The sequence below is a fragment of the Canis lupus genome, chromosome 29 (genome assembly GCF_011100685.1).
Source record: "Canis lupus familiaris isolate Mischka breed German Shepherd chromosome 29, alternate assembly UU_Cfam_GSD_1.0, whole genome shotgun sequence".
Lineage (NCBI taxonomy): Eukaryota > Metazoa > Chordata > Mammalia > Carnivora > Canidae > Canis > Canis lupus.
This window is the reverse complement of record NC_049250.1, coordinates 39,692,679-39,699,649: the sequence shown is the minus strand read 5'-3', so window position 1 is coordinate 39,699,649 and position 6,971 is coordinate 39,692,679. Positions and strand designations below refer to the sequence as shown.

The 6,971-nt window shown below is 49.6% G+C and overlaps 1 long non-coding RNA gene across 1 annotated transcript; it reads right to left on the bottom strand.

Annotated features, from left to right (window-relative positions):
* Positions 1 to 5,727: 5,727 nt before the first annotated feature.
* Positions 5,728 to 6,843, bottom strand: LOC102152572. Its single transcript, XR_005380927.1, has 2 exons — positions 6,187 to 6,843; positions 5,728 to 5,836 (listed from the first exon to the last, which is right to left on the bottom strand). It is a non-coding gene; the product is annotated as an uncharacterized LOC102152572 (long non-coding RNA).
* Between the last annotated feature and the right edge of the window lie 128 nt (positions 6,844 to 6,971).

The following is a 6,971-nucleotide window of genomic DNA, read 5'->3' as shown; positions in this document are numbered from 1 at the left end:
CTGTTTTTCCCAAGGAGGAGGAGACTAAATCAGGCTGGTGTGCGGGAGCCCGGGCAGGCGAGCTGGGAGCGGGAGGGAAGCCTCTCCTGCAACAGAGCCCATGTGGTCTCCGCCTCTGTCCTTGGTGCTCGTCCCTCTGGGCCCCTCACCTCTGCATCAGATCACGCTCCTGCCTGCCTCTCCCGGGGTGTCCTGAGCTCCTTGACTGTGTGGCTGTGTGTGCTCGACTGTGTGGCCTGCACAGCATCTCACATGCTCTTGCACATGGTCAGGGCCTGGCACACGGTTGTTGGGTCGCTCAGCCCCATTGCTGTGCATGGTGGCTCATTGCACTCCAGCCTGTTGACGGAGGCCTGGTCGGCCAGCGGGTCGCATGAGATGTCATAATTAGGGAATCTGAACTAACAGACCAGATGAGACGGTGGTGCCTGGTGGTCATCCATATGCCGTCATTCACCAGACACGTAGTGGGTCCTTACCAGGCCAGGTTTGCTCTCGGGAGCTGGGATACAGAGGTGGACCCCATACTCTCCTGCCTTTGGACAGCTCCCACCTGCATGAAGGTGATGCTTCTGTACCTGCTAATGTGGCATCGTGGCTTCGTTCACCTTCTTCAGGCTACCCTGGGGGAGGGAGCGGTGCCAGGGTCCGTCCTTAGGAGCTGTGGAGACTGTCCTCACGTAGGCCAGAGTGGTGGCCGAGACTCCGAAGGATTGAATCTGCCGGTCCCAAGCTGTGCACCCCTTTCCCTCATCCCAGTTGCCATATATGTTTAATGGGGGTAATAGCGGAATGCACTTTATAGAGCTGCCGTGAGGATTAAGTTAGAGGCTGCACGCCAGTGCCTGGCCCCTGTCGCATTGTGCCACCATTAGCATCACACCTCCAGCTAAGGAGCACGCTGGGTTAAAAATAATCCATGCTTATTTAGAGAACAAAGCATGTGTTTGTTAGTCAAAGATTTTTGTCAGATTTTAAAAATTGGTTGTGAAGGAATCTTTTAAAAAATAACAGTAACTTAGATGTACACGTTTTCATCAAATAGGGGCTTGCTTCATTAAAAAAAAAAAAAATCTGGACGATATTCACTGCAGGGGTGAGTCAAATGCATTCTACCCAAGCCAAAACATCTTGCTGGCTTTTAACTGCTGGAGAAACAATCCAATCGTTAAAGATACAGGGAATCAGGGAAATATGCAATTAGGGGGAAGAAAAAAGCAGGAAAATGGGAATGCTTAGTATACCCACGTGTGAAAGGTGTTGACTACGCATGTCCTCAGCCCGACTATTCATTCTTTTGGCCTTTTTAAGGATATCATTAAAGAATTCTTGTGTCTCCATAATTGGTTAAATCAAGGCCTTTGCCTTAGGCTGGTTTCGACTCCTCGGATTAAATAGTCTCATTGATTTTTCTGTTGCTGGAGAAGGGAACTCCGGGCGAAACATGCTGTTGGCTGGGAAACCAGATTACTTTGGACCACTCTTGGATGATCCCTTCACGGGTTTGGTAGTTGCTAGGGAAGGGAACACCCGACCTTATGCTCTTTGAGGATAGGAACTTGGTCTTATATAACTCTGTGTCCCTGGAGCTTGGCATATTGCTTGTAATAATAACTGCTCAATAAATATTTGTTTAACTCACACTGTTGAACAACAGTTCAGGTCAACGAAAAAATCCAGGTTGACAGTTTTTGTTTTGTTTTGTTTTGTTTTGCTAAGCACTTTGATCTTGTAAGTAACTGTTTACTGGCTTGTTGTTGCTTTGAGAAGTCTACTGTCCATCCAACTGCAATTCCCCTCTTTCTCAGAGGTAATATTTATTCTGAGGTTCGTGTGTTATTTTTCTCATCCATGCTCTTATACTTCTTTTTTTAAGGTTTTATTTATTTATTCATGAGATACACACAGAGAGAGGCAGAGACACAGGCAGAGGGAGAAGCAGGCTCCTTGCGGGGAGCCCAACTCGGGACTCGATCCGGGGACCCCGGGGTCGCACCCTGAGCCGAAGGCACTTGCTCAACCACTGAGCTCCCCAGGTGTCCATGCTCTTATACTTCTACTAAATGTATTTAGCTATCATATATTAGTGTGGAGTTTTAAAAAATTATATAAATTAATACCCTGTAGATAAACTGCAGTTTGCTCTTTCAAATTACTGTCATGATCTTGATATTTATCCATGTTGATGCAAGTAGATCTGTGTCATTCTTTGCACTGCTGCGTAATATTTCACCGGTTGCTTTCACAAACAAGGGTTTGATGAGCGTCCCTGCGTCTGTCTCCTTGTATAGTATAGAAGATGCACAATTATGAGCGGAGTTGCTGGCTTACACAGAGGGTACTACGCATCCAACGTCCTGGATGTTGACGGTTGACCTCTGAAGGTGGCCATACCTACCTAAGCTCCCACCAGTAAGGCAAAAGAACCTCCCTTTACATTTTCGTCAGCGTTGGCATCGTCAGACTTCTGAATGGGAATGTGCTGGGCCCCTACTTTACACATCTTCTCCGGGATTATCATTCCCTTTTACAGATGAGAAGACTGAGGCTAAAGTAGGGAGTGCTCCGAGTATGAATGAATGAGGGAATGAATATGGCGATATTTTGTTTATTTTATTATTTCTCCCACCAGAACTTCAGCTCCATGAGTTATAAGTACCTCTTCCTAGCCCTTAGAACAGGCTCTGGCATCAGGGAGATGCTCAGCACTTACATATTGTTGAATGAATGAATGAATGAATGAAGGAAGGAAGCTGGGCCGAGAACAGAGACCAGGAGCCTCCCCTTGGCTTGCGGAGATACACTCTGCACTTCCTCACTCACACTGCAGGGTCTTAGCAGGAGCCATATGGCCTGCGGCTGAGCTAACAGTGGAGGAAGGGGGAAAGCTAAGAATTTTTCAATGGAAAATTGAATCTGCTCAGCAGGAGTCTGATGAGGCGCTGGGGCCAGCGAGGGAGGATGCAGCTGGAAGGAGTGTCCATCTGGATCCCACAGGCCTCTGGGTGTTGAGAGGTTATTCTTAGCCATCTTTTCTTCGGTCTTTATTTTCTCTTAATCAGGGCTCTCTTGATTTTGCAATTGGAGCCTTTTTTTTCCTCCTTCTGTAAAACTACGATTTTCCATATAGTAATTCTTTCCTTCTTTAGACTTCCCGGAGGGGGTGGGTGGTTCTTTTTGTGCTCAGACACTTTGCACATTGCCTCCCACCCAGCTCCTCCCGAGCGCTTTTGTGGCTGGTGGAGACCTATGATGTGAGCTGAGTATTTGACCCCGGCTCCCTGTTGGTTTCCAGAGAGCTGAACCATAGCATTCTCCTCCCTAATTATTTTTTCCCAGTAACATCAGTGTGAGTACATCCCCCGCCCTCCCTCCCGGTGCCTCGTGGGTCCTGCATTCTGCTGGATTAATTTAACTTGAGCCTTAAGAGGCAGCAAAGCCGAGGGCAGGTGGCCCAGCTCCAGTCTTTGGTTCCTGCGTCATAATCATAATCACTGGCATTGACATGGTGCTCTGGGGTTGACACAGCACTTCCACACTCAGTAGCTCTTCCGAATGACAGAGGTCAAGGCCTCTGGGGTCTGCTGACATGCCCAGCATCCCGTGCCTTAGAAGAAAAAAGGCCTGGGTTTGAACTTGCTTTTCTTTTCTTTCTTTTTTCTTTATTGGCGTTCAACTTGCCAACATATAGCATATCACCTAGTGCTCACCCCGCCCGGTGCCCCCCTCAGTGCCCGTCACCCACTCACCTCAACCCCCCGCCCACCTCCCTTTCCACCACCCCTTGTTCGTTTCCCAGAATTAGATGTCTCTCATGTTTTGTCACCCTCACTGATATTTTCACTCATTTTCTAGCTTTTCTTTATTTTTTTTATTTTTTTTATTTTTTTTTATTTTCTAGCTTTTCTGATGCTGAATCCCCTCCTTACCTTTTCTTATAGCTCCTACAGGGGTTACGAAGTCAGATCCCCTTGGGCCAGGTACGTAATCAAATGAGAGAAGCTGGTTGGGGTAGAAAACGGTAGGGGCTAGTGAGGACTGTGGGAAATTGGAGAACATGCCTGGCCTAAAGGCGTTGAAACGCAATACAATTAAAAAGCAATTTAAAAATCCATATATTTTATCACCTCCTCGGTGCCCAGTCTGTGATTCACCTTCTGTTAGTGGGAAAGGGAGAGCATATGGACGGTGTCACCTTTGCCACTGAGTAGCAAGACTTGGTGGCCTGGGTATGCACCCCTTGGTTGCAGTAGGTGTCCAGTGTCGATGAGGCAGTTTGTTATGTTAAAGGCCGAGTGGTTCTCTTGCTATTAGGGTCGTGTTACCTACTGAGGATGCGCGGATCTTGGGTCTACCCGTCATCTCACCTCCCCTAGAGTTTTCAAGGGATGAGAGTCTGAGAAATATTAATGGTTGCACTGGTCCCTAGTCTCCAACCCACAGTCCTTGTCAAAGTTCTATCTCCTCCTTCTTTCCCACCTCTTTCCACCTGCTCTCATCCCTTCTTGAAATCATGGGACTCGGGGGCTCAGGTCTCTATTCTAAGAGGAAGAGTGACAGAGACAGAGAGGTTGCTGGGGCCTTAAATGAACCCCAAGTCCCCATTCTCATCCAGGGCATGGAACCCAGAGAAAGGAGAGGAAGAGGATGGCTCATGCCTTTAAGTAGAGAAAGCCTGCCCCTTGGTAAAATGTGGCCCAGTGAAGGTCAGGGGCTTTGGCCAATTAGATAAAAACTCCTCTTTCCGAGGGGAGTTAGGAGGAAGGTATGGCCTGAGGTGGCAGCATGGGAACGGCTGACGTGTCTCCCCTACTCTGAGTAGGACGGGTTAAGATCATGGCCCTGGAGGGTGGGCCCTGTGACCTTGGACAGATTGTTTCACCTCTTTCCTCATCCCCTTCACCCGTAAACCATGGGGACGTACAGTGGTGATGACGATGAAGATCTCCTTAGTTTGCTTTATGAAAAATTATTTTTGTTGATTCATTCATGTCCCCAAATAGTTTGTCTAGGACAGTCACCGTTAATAATCTGGGAGACGTGGAAGGCATGCGTATTCAGTAAATGTTAGTGAATTTTGAGCTCTGCCTTCCAGCGACACGGGTCTTCCTGTTAGCTGGGGCCCAAGGGAGCCCTCAAATGCTGCCAGAAGGACTATGGAGAGAATCATTCGTAGACTAAGAAGCTACAATATTCTGCCAATATTTTCCTCTTCGGAACTTGCCACTTGTCCAAATGCCCTGATTCTGCCTTTTTTTTTTTTTCTTTTTCTTTCCCCGGTTCCACACCCTCAGATGGTCCCAGTGAGCTGGAATCCTGGACAAGGTAGCTGGGATTCTGTGGCTAAGCTCTGGCTCTCGAATGTGCTTTTTGTGAGGTATAAGTGTGATTTTTGTCCACATACTCCAACTTAACTGTCGTTCAGTTGAAACTTTTGCTGAGTAGTTGTTTTCCCAGCTAGGTTTTGTGGGAAGAGAATTTAAGAAGGCAGATTCATTCATTCATTCATTCATTAAAAGATTTTATTTATTCATGAGAGACACAGAGAGAGGCAGAGACACAGGGAGAGGGAGAAGCAGGCTCCCTGCGGGGAGCTCGATGTGGGACTCCAACTCCGGACCCCAGGGTCACACCCTGAGCCGAAGGCAGACGCTCCACCACTGGGTCCCCCAGGTGCCCCAAGAATTAGGTTCTTATCAAAGGCAGAAATAGCATTGAGAGGCTATATAAGATGCTTAATAGTTTCTCATTTATTCTTAGGTTTTAGCCACATAATGTTTCAGTGGAGACCAGTTGACAGAGTAGGAGGCTCAGCACGGAAAAAGCCTGGTAAATTCTGAAATGCAGATAATCCACAAATGACAGGTGTTGCAGCATGCAGTCAGCTATGTCTTAGATGATCTCTTTCCCTCCCCCAGGCAACCCCCGCCCTGCGCCCCCATACTAATCTCCTTTCTCTGCATCTGTGGCCATCCCCTCCTGCCTAAGCCCAGAAAAAGATTCAATGGTAATGAAGGGCACCATCCGGGAAATTATGATACCCGGTTCTAGTTCCAGCTCCAGTTACTACCAGCTGAGTGGTGGTCATCCCCCCGGGTCTCGAGTTCTTATGTATAAAGTAGGAGACTGAGGCCAAGCACCTGGGGTGGAATGAGCTCTAAATTTTCATGACTCTGTGGATCCCACCTTTGCCAGCTCGGGGCCTGACAGGTCTCAGTAGCTGGTCACTTGGATAGTCCCCAGTGCGGATAACTGCATGCGGGATGACTGAGAATGGGCTGTAATCACAGCAGAGCCCAGCCACTCGGATGGATGCGGGCCTTTGGCTGCTTCCCGGAGCCGCCAGCCAACCCAGAGATGGAGCTGGCTGGAAAAGCGGATGGATGTGTTGGAAAAGGCCGGTGTCATCTCCAAACCCAGCGTCTGGGAAAGGCCCATGTCCCCAGAAAGAGGTCACCGAAACCCTTCAGCTGGTGGTGCAGTGCAAAGAGTCCGGCAAACCAGGCTTTGGATCCTGACTTTGCCACTTCCAGGAGCTGCGTGACCTTGGGCAAGCTCCCCGGCCCGGGCACTCTTCTCCACGGAATGGGGGAGGCTATAGTGGCTGCCCTGCAGGCCTGTGGTAGGATGGACCCCACCTCCCTGCCGAGTGGGCCTGGGTATCCGAGGCCCGAGGTCCTCGGTGCTGGTAGTGGTTAATGTTTGCCCGGAGGGTGGAGGGTCGGGTGGGGGACAAGGCCCGGCCTGGCTCAGGGCTCAGGGCTCAGGGCTCAGGCTCCTCCCCACGGCGGGACCGGGAGCTGCTGAGGGAGCACGGCATGGGGCATGGGGCCGGCCAGCAGCTTGCACCTCTGAGCCAGTGGGTTTTCGCAGCTGCTCTCCCACGTCCCGACCCCTCATCACCTCTGCGGCCCCTTCTCTGTGGGTCGTGCGGGAGACGGGAAACAGCGGTGTGGGGCTGTCCTGCCGCG